This window comes from Bombina bombina, chromosome 7 (assembly GCF_027579735.1).
Source record: "Bombina bombina isolate aBomBom1 chromosome 7, aBomBom1.pri, whole genome shotgun sequence".
Classification (NCBI taxonomy): Eukaryota; Metazoa; Chordata; class Amphibia; order Anura; family Bombinatoridae; genus Bombina; species Bombina bombina.
The window spans coordinates 627,302,530-627,329,480 of record NC_069505.1 but is presented as its reverse complement, the minus strand read 5'-3'; positions in this window follow the sequence as shown (position 1 = coordinate 627,329,480).

Genomic DNA, 26,951 nt, shown 5'->3' with positions numbered 1-26,951 from the left:
TGATGGGTTAAACTCAAACCAGGTTGGCCTTTGGTTCACATTTCAATGTCATCCCACCAACATTAATTATCTGGACCTCACTTTGATTGGATTCAGTAATGGAAGTATTGTTACAAAGGTGTACAGAAAGCCAATCTTGGGGAATTCTCTACTCGGTGGTAAAAGTTGTCATTCAAAACATACTGCTCCTGCAGTGGTCAAAGGGCAGTTTACACGTTTAAGGAGAAACTGTTCAGAGGGGGTTGAATTTTGTCATCAGGCAGATGATTTGGAGAAGAGGTTGAAAGAGAAGGGTTACACCCATAAGGTGATTACTAAAGCAAGGAAACAGGTTAAATCCAGATGGAGAAAGCACCTTTTGCAAAGAAACAAAAAAATGAACACAGAGTTTAAGGGGAACACTTTTATAATGAGCTATAGTGCTCAATTTCCACAGATAGCCACTATAGTACACAAACATTTCCCTATTTTAGCAGCAGATGACAGACTTATACATCTTGTTAAAGATGACTTGAGATGCAGTTCTAGGAAGTGTCCCACTTTGGGGTCAATACGCTCACCAACCCAATTCAAACCTGAACAAATCACGAGCAGTTCTTTGATGAGCTGCTCGGGAATGTACAGATGTGGCAATAGAAAGTGTAGACCATGTGAATATATTGATAAGATAAGGACATTTATATCATATATAACAGGAGAAACATTTGACATAAAATGCTGCATGAATTGTAGGACAACTCAGGTTATCTTCATTATCAGATGTGATTCTTGTGGGGTACAATATATAGGGCTTACATCAAGGGACATCAAGTCCAGGATTCAGGAACACTTCTCTACAATTAGCCAGGGAAAGTCCTCCAATCCACTTGTTCAACACTTTGTTGAGAATCACAGCAGTGATCTAAGCACACTTAAGTGGTGTGCAATCGAAAGGGTTAATAAACCTGAGAGAGGTGGTGATAAGGAAAGGCTTCTGGTTAACAGAGACATTTTCTGGATATTCAGACTTAAGACCAGTGTATCGGATGGTATTAACTCTAGATACAATATAATACATTACTGGGAATAATAGCTGTCTCTTGGTCACTTCCTAGTCTGTTTTTTATTGTAGAGATCCCCTTTTAACCCAATCAATCTGAATAATATATTAGTGGTTTATAGTTACATTGTAAGTGATGACAAAGAATCCAGACAGGTCGATAGGTAGACAAAATTTAGAGCTATATTTATTGTACTTCACTTTATTGTCTGTTTGTAAAATTCTAGTTTTGCTTTTGCACAACACCAATTACAATAGCTCCCCTGAGGATATATAATGTTTAACATCCTATATAATAAAAGGCCAAGTGTGTTTGTCCGAAGCTGTCATGTGCAGTAGAAACTGCGTGTGAGGACAAACACACCTGGCCTTCCGACTGACCTGGCATCTGGCGTCAGGGTCAGCGTATGGTGGAGTGGGCGTGACCGGGCGGGTGCGCCGTGGGCGTGATCGGGGGTGCGGCATAGACGTGGCCGGGTGCGTTCGGGCGTGGCGTGAGCGTGACCGGCGTAGCCGTGGTCGGATGGGTGGGCCGTGGGCGTGGCCGGGCGGGGCCGACTGCGAGACATCGGAGACAGAGAGCAAAAGAGGGGGGATAAAGAGAGGGGGAGAGACACAGCACAAATGAGATGGGGGAGAGAGACAGCACAAAAGAGATGGGGAGAGAGACAGCACAAAAGAGATGGGGAGAGAGACAGTACAAAATAGTTGGGGGAGAGAGGCAGAACAAAAGAGATGGGGGATAGAGACAGCACAAAAGAGATGGGGGAGAGAGGCAGCACAAAAGAGAGGGGGAGAGAGGCAGCACAAAAGAGAGGGGGAGAGAGACAGCACAAAAGAGATAGGGGAGAGAGACAGCACAAAAGAGATGGGGGAGAGAGGCAGCACAAAAGAGAGGGGGAGAGAGACAGCACAAAAGAGTGAGGGAGAGAGAAAGCACAAAAGAGAAGGGGAGAGAAACAGCACAAAAGAGAGGGGGGAGAGACAGCACAAAAGAGATGGGGGAGAGAAACAGCACAAAAGAGAGGGGGGATAGACAGCACAAAAGAGATGGGGGAGAGAGACAGCACAAAAGAGAGGGGGAGAGAGACAGCACAAAAGAGATGGGGGAGAGAGACAGCACAAAAGAGAGGGGGAGAGAGACAGCACAAAAGAGAGGGGGGAGAGACAGCACAAAAGAGAAGGGGAGAGAAACAGCACAAAAGAGAAGGGGGAGAGACAGCACAAAAGAGAGGGGGGAGAGACAGCACAAAAGAGAGGGGGGAGAGACAGCACAAAAGAGAGGGGGGAGAGACAACACAAAAGAGATGGGGGAGAGAGATAGCACAAAACAGAGGGGGAGAGAGACAGCACAAAAGAGAGGGGGAGAGACAGCACAAAAGAGATGGGGGAGAGAAACAGCACAAAAGAGAGGGGGAGAGAGACAGCACAAAAGAGAGAGGGAGAGAGAAAGCACAAAAGAGAAGGGGAGAGAAACAGCACAAAAGAGAGGGGGGAGAGACAGCCCAAAAGAGAGAGGGAGAGAGAAAGCACAAAAGAGAAGGGGAGAGAAACAGCACAAAAGAGAGGGGGAGAGAGACAGCACAAAAGAGAGAGGGAGAGAGAAAGCACAAAAGAGAAGGGGAGAGAAACAGCACAAAAGAGATAGGGGAGAGAGACAGCACAAAAGAGATGGGAGAGAGAGGCAGCACAAAAGAGAGGGGGAGAGAGACAGCACAAAAGAGAGAGGGAGAGAGAAAGCACAAAAGAGAAGGGGAGAGAAACAGCACAAAAGAGAAGGGGGAGAGACAGCACAAAAGAGAGGGGGAGAGAAACAGCACACAAGAGAGGGGGGATAGACAGCACAAAAGAGATGGGGGAGAGAGACAGCACAAAAGAGAGGGGAGAGAGACAGCACAAAGAGATGGGGGAGAGAGACAGCACAAAAGAGATGGAGGAAAGAGGCAGCACAAAAGAGAGGGGGAGAGAGACAGCACAAAAGAGAGGGGGAGACAGCACAAAAGAGAAGGGGAGAGAAACAGCACAAAAGAGAGGGGGGGACAGCAGAAAAGAGAGGGGGAGAGAAACAGCAAACAAGAGAGGGAGGAGAGACAGCACAAAGAGATGGGGGAGAGAGACAGCACAAAAGAGATGGGGGAAAGAGGCAGCACAAAAGAGAGGGGGATAGAGGCAGCACAAAAGAGAGGGGGAGAGAGACAGCACAAAAGAGAGGGGGAGAGAGAAAGCACAAAAGAGAAAAGGAGAGAAACAGCACAAAAGAGAGGGGGAGAGAGACAGCACAAAAGAGAGAGGGAGAGAGAAAGCAGAAAAGAGAAGGGGAGAGAAACAGCACAAAAGAGATAGGGGAGAGAGACAGCACAAAAGAGATGGGAGAGAGAGGCAGCACAAAAGAGAGGGGAGAGAGACAGCACAAAAGAGAGAGTGAGAGAGAAAGCACAAAAGAGAAGGGGAGAGAAACAGCACAAAAGAGAGGGGGGAGAGACAGCACAAAAGAGAGGGGGAGAGAAACAGCACACAAGAGAGGGGGGATAGACAGCACAAAAGAGATGGGGGAGAGAGACAGCACAAAAGAGAGGGGGAGAGAGACAGCACAAAGAGATGGGGGAGAGAGACAGCACAAAAGAGATGGAGGAAAGAGGCAGCACAAAAGAGAGGGGGAGAGAGACAGCACAAAAGAGAGGGTGAGAGACAGCACAAAAGAGATGGAGGAGAGAGACAGCACAAAAGAGATGGGGGAAAGAGGCAGCACAAAAGAGAGGGGGATAGAGGCAGCACAAAAGAGAGGGGGAGAGAGACAGCACAAAAGAGAGGGGGAGAGACAGCACAAAAGAGATGGGGGAGAGAGACAGCACAAAAGACTGGGGGAGAGAGACAGCACAAAAGAGAGGGGGGAGAGACAGCACAAAAGAGAAAGGGAGAGAAACAGCACAAAAGAGAGGGGGAAAGACAGCACAAAAGAGAGGGGGAGAGGCAGCACAAACGAGAGGGGGGAGAGACAGCATAAAAGAGACGGGGGAGAGACAACACAAAAGAGATGGGGGAGAAAGACAGCACAAAACAGAGGGGGAGAGAGACAGCACAAAAGAGAGAGGGAGAGAGAAAGCACAAAAGAGAAGGGGAGAGAAACAGCACAAAAGAGAGGGGGGAGAGACAGCCCAAAAGAGAGAGGGAGAGAGAAAGCACAAAAGAGAAGGGGAGAGAAACAGCACAAAAGAGAGGGGGAGAGAGACAGCACAAAAGAGAGAGGGAGAGAGAAAGCACAAAAGAGAAGGGGAGAGAAACAGCACAAAAGAGATAGGGGAGAGAGACAGCACAAAAGAGATGGGAGAGAGAGGCAGCACAAAAGAGAGGGGGAGAGAGACAGCACAAAAGAGAGAGGGAGAGAGAAAGCACAAAAGAGAAGGGGAGAGAAACAGCACAAAAGAGAAGGGGGAGAGACAGCACAAAAGAGAGGGGGAGAGAAACAGCACACAAGAGAGGGGGGATAGACAGCACAAAAGAGATGGGGGAGAGAGACAGCACAAAAGAGAGGGGAGAGAGACAGCACAAAGAGATGGGGGAGAGAGACAGCACAAAAGAGATGGAGGAAAGAGGCAGCACAAAAGAGAGGGGGAGAGAGACAGCACAAAAGAGAGGGGGAGACAGCACAAAAGAGAAGGGGAGAGAAACAGCACAAAAGAGAGGGGGGGACAGCAGAAAAGAGAGGGGGAGAGAAACAGCAAACAAGAGAGGGAGGAGAGACAGCACAAAGAGATGGGGGAGAGAGACAGCACAAAAGAGATGGGGGAAAGAGGCAGCACAAAAGAGAGGGGGATAGAGGCAGCACAAAAGAGAGGGGGAGAGAGACAGCACAAAAGAGAGGGGGAGAGAGAAAGCACAAAAGAGAAGGGGAGAGAAACAGCACAAAAGAGAGGGGGAGAGAGACAGCACAAAAGAGAGAGGGAGAGAGAAAGCACAAAAGAGAAGGGGAGAGAAACAGCACAAAAGAGATAGGGGAGAGAGACAGCACAAAAGAGATGGGAGAGAGAGGCAGCACAAAAGAGAGGGGGAGAGAGACAGCACAAAAGAGAGAGTGAGAGAGAAAGCACAAAAGAGAAGGGGAGAGAAACAGCACAAAAGAGAGGGGGGAGAGACAGCACAAAAGAGAGGGGGAGAGAAACAGCACACAAGAGAGGGGGGATAGACAGCACAAAAGAGATGGGGGAGAGAGACAGCACAAAAGAGAGGGGGAGAGAGACAGCACAAAGAGATGGGAGAAAGAGAGACAGCACAAAAGAAATGGAGGAAAGAGGCAGCACAAAAGAGAGGGGGAGAGAGACAGCACAAAAGAGAGGGTGAGAGACAGCACAAAAGAGATGGAGGAGAGAGACAGCACAAAAGAGATGGGGGAAAGAGGCAGCACAAAAGAGAGGGGGATAGAGGCAGCACAAAAGAGAGGGGGAGAGAGACAGCACAAAAGAGAGGGGGAGAGACAGCACAAAAGAGATGGGGGAGAGAGACAGCACAAAAGACTGGGGGAGAGAGACAGCACAAAAGAGAGGGGGGAGAGACAGCACAAAAGAGAAAGGGAGAGAAACAGCACAAAAGAGAGGGGGAAAGACAGCACAAAAGAGAGGGGGAGAGGCAGCACAAACGAGAGGGGGGAGAGACAGCATAAAAGAGACGGGGGAGAGACAACACAAAAGAGATGGGGGAGAAAGACAGCACAAAACAGAGGGGGAGAGAGACAGCACAAAAGAGAGGGGGAGAGACAGCACAAAAGAGATGGGGGAGAGAAACAGCACAAAAGAGAGGGGGAGAGAGACAGCACAAAAGAGAAGGGGAGAGAAACAGCACACAAGAGAGGGAGGAGAGACAACACAAAAGAGATGGGGGAGTGAAGCAGCACAAAAGAGAGGGGGAGAGAGACAGCACAAAAGAGAGGGGGGAGAGAGACAGCACAAAAGAGAGGGGGAGAGACAGCACAAAAGAGAAGGGGGAGAAACAGCACAAAAGAGAGGGGGGAGTGACAGCACAAAAGAGAGGGGGAGAGAAACAGCACAAAAGAGAGGGGGAGAGAAACAGCACACAAGAGAGGGGGGAGAGAGACAGCACAAAAGAGAGGGGGAGAGAGACAGCACAAAAGAGTGAGGGAGAGAGAAAGCACAAAAGAGAAGGGGAGAGAAACAGCACAAAAGAGAGGGGGGAGAGACAGCACAAAAGAGATGGGGGAGAGAAACAGCACAAAAGAGAGGGGGGATAGACAGCACAAAAGAGATGGGGGAGAGAGACAGCACAAAAGAGAGGGGGAGAGAGACAGCACAAAAGAGATGGGGGAGAGAGACAGCACAAAAGAGAGGGGGAGAGAGACAGCACAAAAGAGAGGGGGGAGAGACAGCACAAAAGAGAAGGGGAGAGAAACAGCACAAAAGAGAAGGGGGAGAGACAGCACAAAAGAGAGGGGGGAGAGACAGCACAAAAGAGAGGGGGGAGAGACAGCACAAAAGAGAGGGGGGAGAGACAACACAAAAGAGATGGGGAGAGAGATAGCACAAAACAGAGGGGGAGAGAGACAGCACAAAAGAGAGGGGGAGAGAGACAGCACAAAAGAGATGGGGGAGAGAAACAGCACAAAAGAGAGGGGGTGAGAGACAGCACAAAAGAGATGGGGGAGAGAGACAGCACAAAAGAGAGGGGGAGAGAGACAGCACAAAAGAGAGAGGGAGAGAGAAAGCACAAAAGAGAAGGGGAGAGAAACAGCACAAAAGAGAGGAGGGAGAGACAGCCCAAAAGAGAGAGGGAGAGAGAAAGCACAAAAGAGAAGGGGAGAGAAACAGCACAAAAGAGAGGGGGAGAGAGACAGCACAAAAGAGAGAGGGAGAGAGAAAGCACAAAAGAGATAGGGGAACGAGACAGCACAAAAGAGATGGGAGAGAGAGGCAGCACAAAAGAGAGGGGGAGAGAGACAGCACAAAAGAGAGAGGGAGAGAGAAAGCACAAAAGAGAAGGGGAGAGAAACAGCACAAAAGAGAGGGGGGAGAGACAGCACAAAAGAGAGGGGGAGAGAAACAGCACACAAGAGAGGGGGGATAGACAGCACAAAAGAGATGGGGGAGAGAGACAGCACAAAAGAGAGGGGGAGAGAGACAGCACAAAGAGATGGGGAGACAGCACAAAAGAGAAGGGGAGAGAAACAGCACAAAAGAGAGGGGGGGGCAGCAGAAAAGAGAGGGGGAGAGAAACAGCAAACAAGAGAGGGAGGAGAGACAGCACAAAGAGATGGGGGAGAGAGACAGCACAAAAGAGATGGGGGAAAGAGGCAGCACAAAAGAGAGGGGGATAGAGGCATCACAAAAGAGAGGGGGAGAGAGACAGCACAAAAGAGAGGGGGAGAGAGAAAGCACAAAAGAGAAGGGGAGAGAAACAGCACAAAAGAGAGGGAGAGAGAGACAGCACAAAAGAGAGAGGGAGAGAGAAAGCACAAAAGAGAAGGGGAGAGAAACAGCACAAAAGAGATAGGGGAGAGAGACAGCACAAAAGAGATGGGAGAGAGAGGCAGCACAAAAGAGAGGGGGAGAGAGACAGCACAAAAGAGAGAGGGAGAGAGAAAGCACAAAAGAGAAGGGGAGAGAAACAGCACAAAAGAGAGGGGGGAGAGACAGCACAAAAGAGAGGGGGAGAGAAACAGCACACAAGAGAGGGGGGATAGACAGCACAAAAGAGATGGGGGAGAGAGACAGCACAAAAGAGAGGGGTAGAGAGACAGCACAAAGAGATGGGGGAGAGAGACAGCACAAAAGAGATGGAGGAAAGAGGCAGCACAAAAGAGAGGGGGAGAGAGACAGCACAAAAGAGAGGGTGAGAGACAGCACAAAAGAGATGGAGGAGAGAGAAAGCTCAAAAGAGATGGGGGAAAGAGGCAGTACAAAAGAGAGGGGGATAGAGGCAGCACAAAAGAGAGGGGGAGAGAGACAGCACAAAAGAGAGGGGGAGAGACAGCACAAAAGAGATGGGGGAGAGAGACAGCACAAAAGAGAGGGGGAGAGAGACAGCACAAAAGAGAGGGGGGGAGAAACAGCACAAAAGAGAAAGGGAGAGAAACAGCACAAAAGAGAGGGGGAGAGACAGCACAAAAGAGAGGGGGGAGAGGCAGCACAAAAGAGAGGGGGGAGAGACAGCACAAAAGAGAGGGGGGAGAGACAACACAAAAGAGATGGGGGAGAGAGACAGCACAAAACAGAGGGGGAGAGAGACAGCACAAAAGAGAGGGGGAGAGACAGCACAAAAGAGATGGGGGAGAGAAACAGCACAAAAGAGAGGGGGAGAGAGACAGCACAAAAGAGAAGGGGAGAGAAACAGCACACAAGAGAGGGAGGAGAGACAACACAAAAGAGATGGGGGAGAGAGACAGCACAAAAGAGATGGGGGAGTGAAGCAGCACAAAAGAGAGGGGGAGAGAGACAGCACAAAAGAGAGGGGGGGAGAGAGACAGCACAAAAGAGAGGGGGAGAGTCAGCACAAAAGAGAAGGGGGAGAAACAGCACAAAAGAGAGGGGGGGAGAGAGACAGCACAAAAGAGAGGGGGAGAGTCAGCACAAAAGAGAAGGGGGAGAAACAGCACAAAAGAGAGGGGGGAGTGACAGCACAAAAGAGAGGGGGAGAAAAACAGCACAAAAGAGAGGGGGAGAGAAACAGCACACAAGAGAGGGGGGGAGAGACAGCACAAAAGAGAGGGGGGAGAGAGACAGCACAAAAGAGAGGGGGAGAGAGACAGCACAAAAGAGAGGGGGAAGAGACAGCAGAAAAGAGAGGGGGAGAGAAAGCACAAAGAGATGGCTGAGAGAGACAGCACAAAAGAGAGGGGGGAAAGAGGCAGCACAAAAGAGAGGGGAAGAGAGACAGCACAAAAGAGAGGGGGAGAGACAGCACAAAAGAGAGGGGGAGAGAGACAGCACAAAAGAGAAGGGGAGAGAAACAGCACACAAGAGAGGGAGGAGAGACAGCACAAAAGAGAGGGGGGAAAGACAGCACAAAAGAGAGGGGAGAGAAACAGCACACAAGAGAGGGGGGAGAGAAACAGCACACAAGAGAGGGGGAGAGAGACAGCACAAAAGAGAGGGGGAGACAGCACAAAAGAGAAGGGGAGAGAAACAGCACACAAGAGAGGGGGGAGAGACAGCACAAAGAGATGGGGGAGAGAGACAGCACAAAAGAGATGGGGGAAAGAGGCAGCACAAAAGAGAGGGGGAGAGACAGCACAAAAGAGAGGGGGAGAGACAGCACAAAAGAGATGGGGGAGAGAGACAGCACAAAAGAGTGGGGGAGAGAGACAGCACAAAAGAGAAGGGGAGAGACAGCACAAAAGAGAGGGGGAGAGACAGCACAAAAGAGAGGGGGAGAGACAGCACAAAAGAGATGGGGGAGAGAGACAGCACACAAGAGAGGGGGGAGAGACAGCACAAAAGAGAGGGGGAGAGAGACAGCACAAAAGAGAGGGGGGAGACAGCAGAAAAGAGAGGGGGAGAGAAAGCACAAAGAGATGGCTGAGAGAGACAGCACAAAAGAGATGGGGGAAAGAGGCAGCACACAAGAGAGGGGAAGAGAGACAGCACAAAAGAGAGGGGGAGAGACAGCACCAAAGAGATGGGGGAGAGAGACAGCACAAAAGAGAGGGGGAGAGATACAGCACAAAAGAGAGGGGGAGAGAGACAGCACAAAAGAGAGGGGGAGAGAGACAGCACAAAAGAGAGGGGGAGAGAGACAGCACAAAAGAGAGGGGGGAGAGACAGCACAAAAGAGAAGGGGAGAGAGACACCACAAAAGAGAGGGGAGAGAAACAGCACACAAGAGAGGGGGGAGAGAGACAGCACAAAAGAGATGGGGGAGAGAGACAGCACAAAAGAGAGGGGGAGAGAGACAGCACAAAAGAGAGGGGGGGAGAGACAGCACAAAAGAGAAAGGGAGAGAAACAGCACAAAAGAGAGGGGGAGAGACAGCACAAAAGAGAGGGGGGAGAGGCAGCACAATAGAGAGGGGGGAGAGACAGCACAAAAGAGAAAGGGAGAGAAACAGCACAAAAGAGAGAGGGAGAGACAGCACAAAAGAGAGGGGGAGAGGCAGCACAAAAGAGAGGGGGGAGAGACAGCACAAAAGAGAGGGGGGAGAGACAACACAAAAGAGATGGGGGAGAGAGACAGCACAAAACAGAGGGGGGGAGAGACAGCACAAAAGAGAGGGGGAGAGACAGCACAAAAGAGATGGGGGAGAGAAACAGCACAAAAGAGAGGGGGAGAGAGACAGCACAAAAGAGAAGGGGAGAGAAACAGCACACAAGAGAGGGAGGAGAGACAACAAAAAAGAGATGGGGGAGAGAGACAGCGCAAAAGAGATGGGGGAGTGAAGCAGCACAAAAGAGAGGGGGAGAGAGACAGCACAAAAGAGAGGGGGGAGAGAGACAGCACAAAAGAGAGGGGGAGAGACAGCACAAAAGAGAAGGGGGAGAAACAGCACAAAAGAGAGGGGGGAGTGACAGCACAAAAGAGAGGGGGAGAGAAACAGCACAAAAGAGAGGGGGAGAGAAACAGCACACAAGAGAGGGGGAGAGAGACAGCACAAAATAGAGGGGGGAGAGAGACAGCACAAAAGAGAGGGGGAGAGAGACAGCACAAAATAGAGGGGGGGAGAGACAGCAGAAAAGAGAGGGGGAGAAAAAGCACAAAGAGATGGCTGAGAGAGACAGCACAAAAGAGATGGGGGAAAGAGGCAGCACAAAAGAGAGGGGAAGAGAGACAGCACAAAAGAGAGGGGGAGAGACAGCACCAAAGAGATGGGGGAGAGAGACAGCACAAAAGAGAGGGGGAGAGAGACATCACAAAAGAGAGGGGGAGAGAGACAGCACAAAAGAGAGGGGGAGAGAGACAGCACAAAAGAGAGGGGGAGAGAGACAGCACAAAAGAGAGGGGTAGAGAGACAGCACAAAAGAGAGGGGGGAGAGACAGAACAAAAGAGAAGGGGAGAGAGACAGCACAAAAGAGAGGGGAGAGAAACAGCACACAAGAGAGGGGGGAGAGAGACAGCACAAAAGAGAGGGGAAGAGAGACAGCACAAAAGAGAGGGGAAGAGAGACAGCAAAAAAGAGAGGGGGAGAGACAGCACAAAAGAGATGGGGGAGAGGCACAGCACAAAAGAGAGGGGGAGAGAGACAGCACAAAAGAGAAGGGGAGAGAAACAGCACGCAAGAGAGGGGGGAGAGACAGCACAAAAGAGATGGGGGAGAGAGACAGCACAAAAGAGAGGGGAAGAGAGACAGCACAAAAGAGAGGGGGAGAGACAGCACAAAAGAGAGGGGGAGAGAGACAGCACAAAAGAGAAGGGGAGAGAAACAGCACACAAGAGAGGGAGGAGAGACAGCACAAAAGAGAGGGGGGAAAGACAGCACAAAAGAGAGGGGAGAGAAACAGCACACAAGAGAGGGGGAGAGAAACAGCACACAAGAGAGGGGGAGAGAGACAGCACAAAAGAGAGGGGGGAGACAGCACAAAAGAGAAGGGGAGAGAAACAGCACACAAGAGAGGGGGGAGAGACAGCACAAAGAGATGGGGGAGAGAGACAGCACAAAAGAGATGGGGGAAAGAGGCAGCACAAAAGAGAGGGGGAGAGACAGCACAAAAGAGAGGGGGAGAGACAGCACAAAAGAGATGGGGGAGAGAGACAGCACAAAAGAGAGGGGGAGAGAGACAGCACAAAAGAGAGGGGGGAGAGATAGCACAAAGGAGAAGGGGAGAGAAACAGCACAAAAGAGAGGGGAAGAGAGACAGCACAAAAGAGAAGGGGAGAGACAGCACAAAAGAGAGGGGGAGAGACAGCACAAAAGAGATGGGGGAGAGAGACAGCACACAAGAGAGGGGGGAGAGACAGCACAAAAGAGAGGGGGAGAGAGACAGCACAAAAGAGAGGGGGGAGAGACAGCACAAAAGAGAGGGGGAGAGACAACACAAAAGAGATGGGAGAGAGAGAGACAGCACAAAAGAGAGGGGGAGAGAGACAGCACAAAAGAGAGGGGAGAGACAGCACAAAAGAGATGGGGGCGAGAGACAGCACAAAAGAGAAGGGGAGAGAAACAGCATAAAAGAGAGGGGGGAGAGACAGCACAAAAGAGAGGGTGAGAAACAGCACACAAGAGAGGGAGGAGAGACAGCACAAAAGAGATGGGGGAGAGAGACAGCACAAAAGAGATGGGGGAGAGAGGCAGCACAAAACAGATGGGGGAGAGAGACAGCACAAAAGAGAAGGGGGAGAGAGACAGCACAAAAGAGAGGGGGAGAGATGCAGCACAAAAGAGAGGTGGAGAGAGACAGCACAAAAGAGAGGGGGAGAGACAGCACAAAAGAGAAGGGGAGAGAAACAGCACAAAAGAGATAGGGGAGAGAGACAGCACAAAAGAGATGGGAGAGAGAGGCAGCACAAAAGAGAGGGGGAGAGAGACAGCACAAAAGAGAGATGGAGAGAGACAGCACAAAAGAGAGGGGGAGACAGCAAAAAAGAGAAGGGGAGAGAAACAGCACAAAAGAGAGGGGGGAGAGACAGCAGAAAAGAGAGGGGGAGAGAGACAGCACAAAATAGATGGGGGAGAGAGACAGCACAAAAGAGATGGGGGAGAGAGACAGCACAAAAGAGAAGGGGGAGAGAGACAGCACAAAAGAGAGGGGGAGAGAGACAGCACAAAAGATATGGGGGAGAGAGACAGCACAAAAGAGAGGGGGAGACAGCACAAAAGAGAAGGGGAGAGAAACAGCAGAAAAGAGAGGGGGAGACAGCAGAAAAGAGAGGGGGAGAGAAACAGCAAACAAGAGAGGGAGGAGAGACAGCACAAAGAGATGGGGGAGAGAGACAGCACAAAAGAGATGGGGGAAAGAGGCAGCACAAAAGAGAGGGGGAGAGAGACAGCACCAAAGAGATTGGGGAGAGAGACAGCACCAAAGAGATTGGGGAGAGAGACAGCACAAAAGAGAGGGGGAGAGAGACAGCACAAAAGAGAGGGGGAGAGAGACAGCACAAAAGAGAGGGGGAGAGACAGCACAAAAGAGAAGGGGAGAGAAACAGCACACAAGAGAGGGGGGAGAGACAGCACAAAAGAGATGGGGGAGAGAGACAGCACAAAAGAGAGGGGAAGAGAGACAGCACAAAAGAGAGGGGGAGAGACAGCACAAAAGAGATGGGGAAGAGAGACAGCACAAAAGAGAGGGGGAGAGAGACAGCACAATAAAGAGAAGGGGAGAGAAACAGCACAAAAGAGAGGGGAGAGAGACAGCACAAAAGAGAGGGGATAAACAGCACACAAGAGAGGGAGGAGAGACAGCACAAAAGAGATGGGGAGAGAGACAGCACAAAATAGATGGGGGAGAGAGACAACACAAAAGAGATGGGGGAGAGAGACAGCACAAAAGAGAGGGGGGGGAGACAGCACAAAAGAGAGGCTGAGAGAGCACAAAAGAGAGGGGGAGAGACAACACAAAAGAGATGGGAGAGAGAGAGACAGCACAAAAGAGAGGGGGAGAGAGACAGCACAAAAGAGAGGGGAGAGACAGCACAAAAGAGATGGGGGCGAGAGACAGCACAAAAGAGAAGGGGAGAGAAACAGCATAAAAGAGAGGGGGGAGAGACAGCACAAAAGAGAGGGTGAGAAACAGCACACAAGAGAGGGAGGAGAGACAGCACAAAAGAGATGGGGGAGAGAGACAGCACAAAAGAGATGGGGGAGAGAGGCAGCACAAAAGAGATGGGGGAGAGAGACAGCACAAAAGAGATGGGGGAGAGAGACAGCACAAAAGAGAGGGGGAGAGAGGCAGCACAAAAGAGAGGTGGAGAGAGACAGCACAAAAGAGAGGGGGAGAGACAGCACAAAAGAGAAGGGGAGAGAAACAGCACAAAAGAGATAGGGGAGAGAGACAGCACAAAAGAGATGGGAGAGAGAGGCAGCACAAAAGAGAGGGGGAGAGAGACAGCACAAAAGAGAGAGGGAGAGAGACAGCACAAAGAGAGGGGGAGACAGCACAAAAGAGAAGGGGAGAGAAACAGCACAAAAGAGAGGGGGGAGAGACAGCAGAAAAGAGAGGGGGAGAGAGACAGCACAAAAGAGATGGGGGAGAGAGACAGCACAAAAGAGATGGGGGAGAGAGACAGCACAAAGAGATGGGGGAGAGAGACAGCACAAAAGAGAGGGGGAGAGAGACAGCACAAAAGATATGGGGGAGAGAGACAGCACAAAAGAGAGGGGGAGAGAGACAGCACAAAAGAGAGGGGGAGACAGCACAAAAGAGAAGGGGAGAGAAACAGCACAAAAGAGAGGGGGGGAGACAGCAGAAAAGAGAGTGGGAGAGAAACAGCAAACAAGAGAGGGAGGAGAGACAGCACAAAAAGATGGGGGAGAGATACAGCACAAAAGAGATTGGGGAAAGAGGCAGCACAAAAGAGAGGGGGAGAGAGACAGCACCAAAGAGATTGGGGAGAGAGACAGCACCAAAGAGATTGGGGAGAGAGACAGCACAAAAGAGAGGGGGAGAGAGACAGCACAAAAGAGAGGGGGAGAGAGACAGCACAAAAGAGAGGGGGAGAGACAGCACAAAAGAGAAGGGGAGAGAAACAGCACAAAAGAGAGGGGGGAGAGACAGCACAAAAGAGAGGGGGGAGAGACAGCACAAAAGAGAGGGGAGAGAAACAGCACACAAGAGAGGGGGGAGAGACAGCACAAAAGAGATGGGGGAGAGATACAGCACAAAAGAGAGGGGAAGAGAGACAGCACAAAAGAGAGGGGGAGAGACAGCACAAAAGAGATGGGGAAGAGAGACAGCACAAAAGAGAGGGGGAGAGAGACAGCACAATAAAGAGAAGGGGAGAGAAACAGCACAAAAGAGAGGGGAGAGAGACAGCACAACAGAGAGGGGATAAACAGCACACAAGAGAGGGAGGAGAGACAGCACAAAAGAGATGGGGAGAGAGACAGCACAAAATAGATGGGGGAGAAAGGCAGCACAAAAGAGAGGTTGAGAGAGACAGCACAACAGAGATTGGGAGAGACAGCACAAAAGAGATGGGGGAGAGAGACAGCACAAAAGAGAGGGTGAGAGACAGCACAAAAGAGATGGGGAGAGAGACAGCACAAAATAGATGGGGGAGAGAGGCAGCACAAAAGAGAGGTTGAGAGAGACAGCACAACAGAGAGGGGGAGAGACAGCACAAAGGAGATGGGGGAGAGAGACAGCACAAAAGAGAGGGGGGAGAGACAGCACAAAAGAGAGGCTGAGAGAGCACAAAAGAGAGGGGGAGAGACAACACAAAAGAGATGGGAGAGAGAGAGACAGCACAAAAGAGAGGGGGAGAGAGACAGCACAAAAGAGAGGGGAGAGACAGCACAAAAGAGATGGGGGCGAGAGACAGCACAAAAGAGAAGGGGAGAGAAACAGCATAAAAGAGAGGGGGGAGAGACAGCACAAAAGAGAGGGTGAGAAACAGCACACAAGAGAGGGAGGAGAGACAGCACAAAAGAGATGGGGGGAGAGACAGCACAAAAGAGATGGGGGAGAGAGGCAGCACAAAAGAGATGGGGGAGAGAGACAGCACAAAAGAGATGGGGGAGAGAGACAGCACAAAAGAGAGGGGGAGAGAGGCAGCACAAAAGAGAGGTGGAGAGAGACAGCACAAAAGAGAGGGGGAGAGACAGCACAAAAGAGAAGGGGAGAGAAACAGCACAAAAGAGATAGGGGAGAGAGACAGCACAAAAGAGATGGGAGAGAGAGGCAGCACAAAAGAGAGGGGGAGAGAGACAGCACAAAAGAGAGAGGGAGAGAGACAGCACAAAAGAGAGGGGGAGACAGCACAAAAGAGAAGGGGAGAGAAACAGCACAAAAGAGAGGGGGGAGAGACAGCAGAAAAGAGAGGGGGAGAGAGACAGCACAAAAGAGATGGGGGAGAGAGACAGCACAAAAGAGATGGGGGAGAGAGACAGCACAAAAGAGAAGGGGGAGAGAGGCAGCACAAAAGAGAGGGGGAGAGAGACAGCACAAAAGATATGGGGGAGAGAGACAGCACAAAAGAGAGGGGGAGAGAGACAGCACAAAAGAGAGGGGGAGAGAGACAGCACAAAAGAGAGGGGGAGACAGCACAAAAGAGAAGGGGAGAGAAACAGCACAAAAGAGAGGGGGGGAGACAGCAGAAAAGAGAGGGGGAGAGAAACAGCAAACAAGAGAGGGAGGAGAGACAGCACAAAGAGATGGGGGAGAGAGACAGCACAAAAGAGATGGGGGAAAGAGGCAGCACAAAAGAGAGGGGGAGAGAGACAGCACCAAAGAGATTGGGGAGAGAGACAGCACCAAAGAGATTGGGGAGAGAGACAGCACAAAAGAGAGGGGGAGAGAGACAGCACAAAAGAGAGGGGGAGAGAGACAGCACAAAAGAGAGGGGGAGAGACAGCACAAAAGAGAAGGGGAGAGAAACAGCACAAAAGAGAGGTGGGAGAGACAGCACAAAAGAGAGGGGGGAGAGACAGCACAAAAGAGAGGGGAGAGAAACAGCACACAAGAGAGGGGGGAGAGACAGCACAAAAGAGATGGGGGGGAGAGACAGCACAAAAGAGAGGGGAAGAGAGACAGCACAAAAGAGAGGGGGAGAGACAGCACAAAAGAGATGGGGAAGAGAGACAGCACAAAAGAGAGGGGGAGAGAGACAGCACAATAAAGAGAAGGAGAGAGAAACAGCACAAAAGAGAGGGGAGAGAGACAGCACAAAAGAGAGGGGATAAACAGCACACAAGAGAGGGAGGAGAGACAGCACAAAAGAGATGGGGAGAGAGACAGCACAAAATAGATGGGGGAGAGAGGCAGCACAAAAGAGAGGTTGAGAGAGACAGCACAACAGAGAGGGGGAGAGACAGCACAAAAGAGATGGGGGAGAGAGACAGCACAAAAGAGAGGGGGGAGAGACAGCACAAAAGAGAGGCTGAGAGAGCACAAAAGAGAGGGGGAGAGAGCACAAAAGAGAGGGGGGAGAGAGCACAAAAGAGATGGGGGAGAGAGCACAAAAGAGATGGGGGAGAGAGCACAAAAGAGATGGGCGAGAAACAGCACAAAAGAGAGTGGGGAGAGAGACAGCACAAAAGAGAGGGGGAGAGACAGCACAAAAGAGAGGGGGAGAGAGACAGCACAAAATAGATGGGGGAGAGAGACAGCACAAAAGAGAGGGGGAGAGAGCACAAAAGAGAGGGGGGATAGAGAGAGAGAGAGCAAGGGGTGTACACAGGCTTTAGGACTAGTACAATATATTTCACATCTATATTTCATCTACTGTAGTATGTATGTATAGGATTTCAGTATTAATAGGCCTTTTAGGAGCCATGACAATATGTTTATTTATCTATTTCTATTTACAATATTGGACATTGGGTTATATATGCAGTCAGATGGATACATATAGAACAAAGGATGTAGTTAGACACGAGTAACTAGACATTAAATAATAAATGTGTGCTCTAGTTTATATAAGCTGGTCGATTAATCTGTCTTAAGTATCATTGTGCCCGTGCTAGGCATGACTGATTTCAGTGATGCACAACTTTCTTAACCAATAAGGATGCTTTTAGTGTTTTTTAAACAAGTGGAAATGTACACCTGTCAGGCTATGATTACGGTAGATTCTCGAAACACGTAAGCCTATGTGAGAGGTTGACCCCTAGTTCTGGTGTTGCACTTTTCTATATCATTCCTGTCCTAGCTTTATTATCCCATCTCAGCCTTCACACCTCTAAAATATACGTATTCAGGTCATGGTATCTTTCCTTGTAAGTCGATTGGTTTGATTGTTTAGACCATGTATTAGTTAGTAGTCTCCTTTGTAGAGTGTCTAGTTTATGTATAGTTGTCTGGAAATACGGTCCTAGAACTGTACACAGTACTTATAGGGACAATGACCACTAGATTTATCTTTGCATAAATGTTTTGTAAATTAACCATTTATTTAGCCCATCTGGGAGTGATTTTGTAACAATGTATAGTTTTGCTTATGTTTTAATAACATTGTGCTGATTTTCAGACTCCGCACCAAGCCCCAACATATACTCATGTCTTCACATTCCTGTTGCTCCTGTTTGTATAATCAGTCTTTTCATATGTAGGGAAGGGGGGAGTGTCTGATCTTCATGTTTTCCCAGCCCATTTTACTGGGTGCCCCAGTCTAAACTCATCAACAGTGTTAAACTGGGAGCTTCTAAGTAAGTTTTTAAAAGGTTTTATACTGGATTTTTAGATCAGTATCCATGCATATTCTTCTTTTTAGTAGTGTTTATTACATGCAGTTATATGAAAAATAGTGTTTACAGTACCTTTAAGACGTAACCTCACTAGTGACATCAGAATCTCACTTTTTTGCTGCTAATACATTCTGCATTATACTGGCTTTACCTGCTGTGTTGCTGCATTGCTTACCAACCTTCATGCTATATGAAATAATAATTCCTAAGACCCCTTTCTCTCAGGAGAGTACCTTTGATTTTATAATTAATAATTAGTGTGGTGTCAAATTTTAGATCATTTAGTTTTCGTTTTAACTCACCCTACCCTATTTATTGGGTCTATCCCTTCTCGGGAACTGCTATGAAGGCAAAAACTGAAAAATACCACATAACAATTTATTTTGATCACCAAACATCACAGTTAACAGTAATTAAATCTTGCACAAGATTAGCAGAATGTAAGGACAGTTGCTTATAAATGCCCATTACACCCAGCACTGATAGAGCGCAGTGTTTTTCCATTTAACATCTCATTGCATGACGGCAATTATTAAAGCAAAGTGATCATAAGATACAGCCCCATGGTTTGATTTCCTTTCTTCCAAATCTATGGTTTCAATCTTGTAGCCTATGTCCCTGAGAGCTTTACTTACAAACGCTTCATCCAGTTTTAGTATGTGAAAGTGATGTTCCCCAACTGTGAAATATGTAGCATTTAACATAACATACATTATAAGATGACCGCCTGGTGTTAGCCATCTTGAGACCTTCTTCAGCATTGTCAAGACGTCATCATGGGTCTTGCTGATAATTTCCAGGCAACAACCAATAAATATACAGTCGACTTTTGGAAGCACAACCGGATCTGTTGGATTTTCTTTGGTCAGATCATATTTCAGAATTCGTTTAATTAATGTTTTTACTTTTTCTTCCCTTTTCTTCCACTCCTCACTAAAAAAATATAAATATTTACAGCCAATCAGATGAAATCAGATATGAAATCTATTAACTGACAATGGTACTTATTCTCCCTCTGCACTCTCTACACATACAGACTATGGGGCCGAATTATCATTGTGCGAACATACATGATGCGATATTGCGGATCATGTACGCTGCACATCGATAAATACCGACAGCATACGCTCTCGGCATTTATCATTGCACCAGCAGTTCTTGTCAACTGCTGGTGCAATACCGCCCCCTGCAGATTCACAGCCAATCGACCGCTAGCAGGGGTTGTCAATCAACCCGATCGTATTCTTAAGTCAATCAGCTTCCATCCTGCTAGACCCATAAACTACACAGAGCCTGTAGCTGCTGCTCTGAATATGGTGCAAGAATATAATCCAAGTTTGTATACATTCAACAAGATCACACCCCGAATAGTCTATGTTAGTCATAAAAGCTCAGATTGAATAATCAGATAAGTACCCAAAACCCACTGTAATTAACCAATCAGGTTTTCAGCAGCTTTGCCCTGTGATAATCTGACTTATATTGAAATTACTTTAAAGTGACACTTAACAGTAAGAAAATGATGATGTACTCATTCCAATGATTTAGCTTGAGAATAATATTCAGAAGTATGTATTTATAAAGAAATAAGTTTAAAAATTAAAAACCAAACGGCAAGGTTTAGTGTTCATGATACAATGGGAGTGGCCATATTGAAACCTGCGTTTCCTTTTCTACTGAAGCCAGTTAGAGACTGCTTTGAAAACATACTGCAAGCTTAGCTCCGGAGTGCAAAAATGTCCCCTAATGGCTAGGTTTGTGCAATGCCAGGAACACAGAGCGCTTACCTGCTGCACTCATATGGCCTTGAATCCAAGGTTGTAAGGCAACATGAGCCCACCCTTAATAGTCTATGGGTGGGTGGTACACTCTGGTGTCTGCAGCACAGAAGCTGATTGGGTGTGCTGGAAGTGTGGGTTAGCACCCAGTATTTGGTAAAGTGCAAACATAGCCTTTAGGAGCTGTTTCAGCCATTGGAAGATGACCTCTGTAGATTTTACAGCTTTTAAAAAGACATTAAACACATTGAGATGATAATATATAATGCTAAATTGTTTATATAAATAACTGCAATATACTGTCATTATTTATTTTGTCCCCCTTTCCTGTAATTCCATTCTGACGTGAGCTTTTCAGTCCCTGTTAGAAATGGAAGTGCAGAACACTGTTATATTCCCCACAGCCATTGGCAGCACACTCTAGTGACCTATTTATAGCTGTCCCTAATTGGCCACAGCAGAGAAGGTAACCTTAGTTACAACATGGCAGCTGTTAAGTTTAGCATGGCAGCTGTCAAGATGGCAGTCAAGTTTAGCCTGCTCCACCCCCCCACCTTATCAGTGTCCTACTCCAAACCTTGTGGTATCATATAACAAAGTGTGCGCGTGATGATAATTACTTATGCAAGTAAGGGGAGCGGTTGAGGAGGGACAGCAGGTAATGCTATTGTTTGTTGCCAAGAGGATTTCTTTGACAACTTCGTCACCTGGCTTCCTCACTTTCTCTCTTAAAATATACCAACCCTAATTCTTGGGGACTTCAACATTCCCATTGAAAACCCATCTGCCCCCGCTGCCTCTAAAACTTCTTTCACTCACATCCTCCTTCGGTCTCTCACAATCCACCCTACTCCCGACTCACTGTGATGGACACTCCATCAACCTGGTATTTTCCTACCTCTTTTCTATATCTGACACCACCTGTCGCCCTTTTCCCATTTCAGACCATCACCTGGTCACCTATAATATTAATGCAAAAGCTAAACCCACTTCTCCATCCTGCCCCCGCACCTGCAGAAATACAAATGCTGTGGACCCGCTCAATTTTAAAAAATCATTCAAAATCTCCTCAAACCCTAAACTACTCTTTTCCACCTTTAACTCTCTCCTCTACCGACCTGCTCCACCACCCCCGTCTGTCTTTAGTGTTCCAGCCCTGGCAGGCTACTTTTTAAACAAAACACGTATTATCCGAAGCAACCTCCCAACACCAACCTGCAATATTCAAACAACAGGCCCAATTACTTGCTCTGCCACCCTCTCTATCTTCCATCCAGCCACTGAGAATGAAGTTTCTTCCTTACTATCTTCCTCACGCCTCACTACCTGCCTACTCAAGCCTATCCTAATACCCTCCCTATCTTCCACCCTCACTCCTGCTCTTACCCACATCTTCAACCTATCTCTCTCTATCGGCTCATTCCCATCTTCTTTCAAACATGCAAAAGTCACTCCCATACTCAAAAAACCCTCCCTCAACCCTAATTCTCCTGAAAGCTACTACCCCATATCACTGCTTCCACTAACATCAAAACTCCTTGAAAAACTAGTTTACAATCGCCTAACCCACTTCCTGTCCGCCAACTCCTTGCTTGACCCACCGCAATCTGGATTCCGCCCAAAACACTCAACTGAGACTGCCCTTACCAAGGTTACAAACGATCTTCTCTCTGCAAAAAATATTGGCCACTGCTCTATACTCATCTTACTCGACCTCTCAGCTGCCTTCGACACAGTTGACCACCCCCTCCTCCTACAGACCCTTAGCTCTTTTGGCCTCTGTGACACTGCTCTTTCCTGGATTCACTCCTATCTTTCTCACAGATCTTTTTCTGTGTCATTTGCCTGCGACTCCTCCTCTCCTATGCCTCTGTCTGTTGGAGTACCTCAAGGATCTGTTCTGGTTCCTCTACTCTTCTCCATCTATACTTCTTCGCTGGGTAAACTTATCAACAGTTATGGCTTCAAATATCACCTCTATGCTGAAACACCCAGATCTACCTCTCCACCCCTGCTCTCTCTCTCTCTGTCCTTTCTCATGTCAGCAACTGCTTATCTGGTATTTCTTCCTGGATGGCCTCTCACCACCTAAAGATTAACATGTCCAAGACTGAGCTCCTTCTTATCCCCCCCTCAAGCTCTATGCCGACTTCTGACTTCTCTATCCCTGTTGACGGCATCACCATTTCCCCATCGCCCCAAGTCCGCTGCCTCAGAGTCACACTTGACTCAAATCTATCCTTCGTCCCCCATATCCAATCACTTTCTACATCCTGCTGCAAACATCTACGCAATATATCCAAAATTCGCCCTTTTCTGAGCGCTGACACCACAAAGCAAATAATCCACTCCCTTGTTATCTCCCGACTTGACTACTGCAATAACCTACTTGCTGGACTTCCTCTTTCCCACCTCTCCACCCTTCAATCCATCCTAAATGCCTCTGCCAGGCTGATCCACCTTTCCCGTCGATCTGTATCTGCTGCACCTCTCTGCGAGTCCCTTCATTGGCTCCCCATTCACAGCAGAATTAAATTCAAAATTCTCACCCTTACATACAAAGCTCTCACCAACGCCGCTCCGCTCTACGTATCCTCTCTAATACACAAGTATACTCCAGCCCATCCACTAAGATCCCACAATGACCTGCTCCTTGCATCTGCAACTATCACCTCCTCTCATGCTAGACTGCAGGACTTCTGTTGTGCAGGACCTACCCTCTGGAACACTCTCCCCCGTGCTGTCAGGCTTTGCCCTAATCCGTCTTCCTTTAAATGTTCCCTGAAGACTTTTCTGTTTAGGGAAGTCTACCGCCCAACTCAATAATAAATTAATTTCACTTACCTAACATTTCCCTCATCTAACTCTGTATTAACATCTTTCCCAATCTTGCAGTCCTCACCTCTTGTTTCTCAACCTCCTACCCTTCTAGATTCTAAGTTCCCACGGGAATAGGGCCCACAATCCCTCCTGTATGTGTTTGTAAATTTTGTCCTGTCTCTTACAAGTCTTGTATTGTTTTATTTAAATTAATTGTATCCATGGACAGCGCTGCGGAATATGGTGGCGCTTCATAAATAAAGTATAATAATAATAATAAGAGGCTTGCATGTTTCTATTGGGATAATGTCACATGCTTTGTGAAAGCTTCATCATTATACCGTGCACTGCTTTAGTCAGGCGTCATGTGACTCTGCTCTCTACTGTGCATGTGCACAAATGCATTCTGCCATAGCTATGGTCTGTATAGCAGCTCAATATATGGAAATGCCCAGGGGGAGCTTGCTGCAAACAAAACTATGGGGCCTATCTATCAAGCTCCAGATAGAGCTTGAGGCCCCGTGTTTCTGGCGAGCCTGCAGGCTCGTCCAGAAACACCAGCTATGAAGCAGCGGTCTAAAGCCCGCTGCTCCATAACCTGTCCGCCTGCTCTGAGCAGGCGGACAGAGATCGCCGCAATTCAACCCGATCGAGTACGATCGGGTTGATTGACACCCCCCTGCTGGCGGCCTATTGGCCGCGATTCTGCAGGGGGCGGCGTTGCACCAGCAGCTCTTGTGAGCTGCTGGTGCAATGCCGAATACGGAGAGCGTATTACTCTCCGTATTCAGCTAGGTCTGGCGGACCTGATCCGCACTGTCGGATCAGGTCCGACAGACTTTGATAAATAGAGGCCTATGCCTCAATTAAAGGGGTTAATGGGGGTTAAAACAGAAACGGTTTGGCAGGTAAGCTTTGGCTGCATTATATATTTAGAAACATGTTATTTCATACTGTTTATGTCTCTTTAATATGCATTAGATATGTGCTGTTTTTATTTTTTTCATAGTGACTTCTTTATAAATGTCCACATAGGATCCAGTCTTTAATCAGGGTGTCACATAAATTGAAATTTACATCAAACGTGCAGCTGGTGAGCAACCTGGATATTAGAAATATACTTAACCCTTTGCGTTCTGCAGCAAACTTGAACATATGCGACCAATCATGGGCGGCGTCGTGTGTATTTATCCATTTCTCCAATTCCTTTATGCAAATGTCATTAAATTCCAACATGGTGACATCATTAAAGAACTCAGACAATGGAATAAGAGGATAAACAATGCTACCAATTTTCATACAAATCAAACGTTCACCTTTAATGCAGCCTGTAGGAAAAGATAAGATTTGTTAGCAAACAGAATAATGACAACCTGATTTGTGGTTGTTGGTTCTATGTTATCTACATGTGTTTTACCGACAAAGACGTCCAACAATCAACCAAGTTTTGGATACATCAAAAGTCTGTAGATGGCAAATACATTAATATTGTTCTCTATTTATTATTTTAAAAAAATCTTCATTTTTTTAATTAACAAATACCAATTGATTAAAGGACCACAAAACCCCACATTTTCTTTTATGATTCAGATAGAATCATTTTAAACAACTTTCCAATTTACTTTTATTATCAAATTTGCTTCATTCTCTTGGTATCCTTTGCTGGAGGAGCAGTAATGCACTACTAGGGCAAGATTACATATGCGGCGTAGGTTTCAGCGCAACTGCTGTAACCCGCGTTGCACGTAAATTCACAAATCGGGTGAATCACATAAACTGCGCCGGCAGATTATATTCTGTATATGAACTGCCCGGGCCTACGTTTTAAAAATCAAACCGTCTAAAAACAAAACAACAACACACGTCAAAACCCCTATATCCGCCATCCCTCCACATCACAACTACTAATAAAAGTGATTAACCCCTAAACTGCCAAACCCCACACATCACAATTTAACTCAATACACTATTAACCCCTAATATGCCAACCCCACATCGCAAAGTACCTAATATAGTGATTAACCCCTAAACCGTCGACCCCCACAATGCAAAGTACCTAATTACCTATTAGCCCTTAAGCCGCCATCCCCCCACAATGCTAAGTATTATTCTAATAACTAAGCCCCCTAACCTAACACCCTGTCAGGCTTCTGTCCCTTTAACATTAGGGGTGTTAACTTCTTGCAACAGCCTTATAAAAAGCCTCCTCTTCCTGTCTAAAATTGCTTGGTATTTTCTGGTTAACAGAAGTTCTAAGCCTAAGTAGGAATCAGAAAAGCCTTTTGTTATATTGCCCTTGGGATCGTTTTGATTTACAGCTGTTCTCCTGAGTCTGTCATCTACAGCTGTCTGCTATCGCTCTGTTAAAAGCATCCTGGTAATTAATTTTGTGTTCCTGTCTGCTGCTGTTGTTCTGGTAAGAAAGCAAACTTTTGAAAAGAGCGAACCATGTCACTTCCTGTGACGTTTCATCAGCTGTTTCACACATTTTGGAGCTAATGCGCATGCGTGCCAGTGTCATCACATACCTGGCCGCATACGTCACTGCCAACATTTTTAGTGCTGTGAAATTCAGGAACCTTTTATAGAGCGCATGCGTGTGACTCATGGAAAGCTGTTTATTTGGCTTCTTGGCAATATTCGGAACTCCGCACCCACTGCAACTACTCCCATTTATAACTAATACTCTAAAGCTGAGTCTCCGTGCATGAGAAACTAACTGATTGGATCAGCCAATAGGATGAAAGCTCAATCCTATTGTCTGATTGCAACAGGCAATATGATTTTTTCATCCTTAATTCTGATTGGCTGATATAATTCTATCAGCCAATCAGAATCTTAGGGATGCCATCTTGGATGACGTCATTTAAAGGGAAACCTCATTGTAAAGAAGACGTTGAAAGAAGAGGATACTCCACGCCGGATATCTTGAAGATGGAGCCGCTCCATGCCGGAGGGATGAAGATAGAAGATGCCGTCTGGATGAAGACTTCTGCCAGCTTGGATGAAGACTTCGGCCCGCTTGGATGAAGACTTCTGCTGGCTTCGTTGAGGACTTCGGCCGCTTAGTTGAGGATTGATGTCTGGTCTTCAGAAACTGTAAGTGGATCTTCGTGGGTTAGTGTTAGGTTTTTTTAAGGATTTATTGGGTGGGTTTTAATTTTAGATTAGGGTTTGGGAAAGCAAAAAGAGCTAAATGCCCTTTTAAGGGCAATGCCCATCCAAATGCCCTTTTCAGGGCAATGGGGGGATTAGGTTTTTTAGATTAGGTTTTTATTTGGGGGGTTGGTTGTGTGGGTGGTGGGTTTTACTGTTGGGGGGGTATTTGTATTTTTATTTACAGGTAAAAGAGCTGATTTCTTTGGGGCAATGCCCCGCAAAAGGCCATTTTAAGGGCCATTAGTAGTTTATTGTAGGCTTTGTTTGTTTTTTATTTTGGGGGGCTTTTTTATTTTCATAGGGCTCTTAGATTAGGTGTAATTAGTTTAAATATTTGATAATTTTTTATTTTTTTTGTGTTTGTGTTTGTTATTTTGTGTAACTTAGTTGTTAGTTTTTTGTAACCTTGTAATTTTTAATAGTAGATTTAAATTATTTGAGTAGGGTTAGGTTTTTAACTATATAATATATTTAATTTAATTTGTAGTTTAATGTAATTTTAGTATAACAGTTAGGATAGATTAATTATTAGTTTAATATAGTTTAATGTAATTTTAGTATAATAGTTAGGTTAGGTTAAATATTAGTTTAATATAATGTAATTCAAATCTAAAGGTAAGTTTTAATTTATTATAATATTATATAATAATATATAATATATAATATATAATATTTAATATAAAGTTAGCGGGTTGTTAGGTTTAGAGGTTAATAGGTTAATTTAGTTTATGGCGATGTGGGGGGCTGGTTTAGGGGTTAAAAGGTTTAGTAAGTGGTAGTGATGTGGAAGGCAAGGGGTTTAGGGGTTAATAACTTTATTTAGTTGCCGTTGGCTCTAGGAGCGGAGGGATAGGGCTTAATACATTATTTAGGCTCG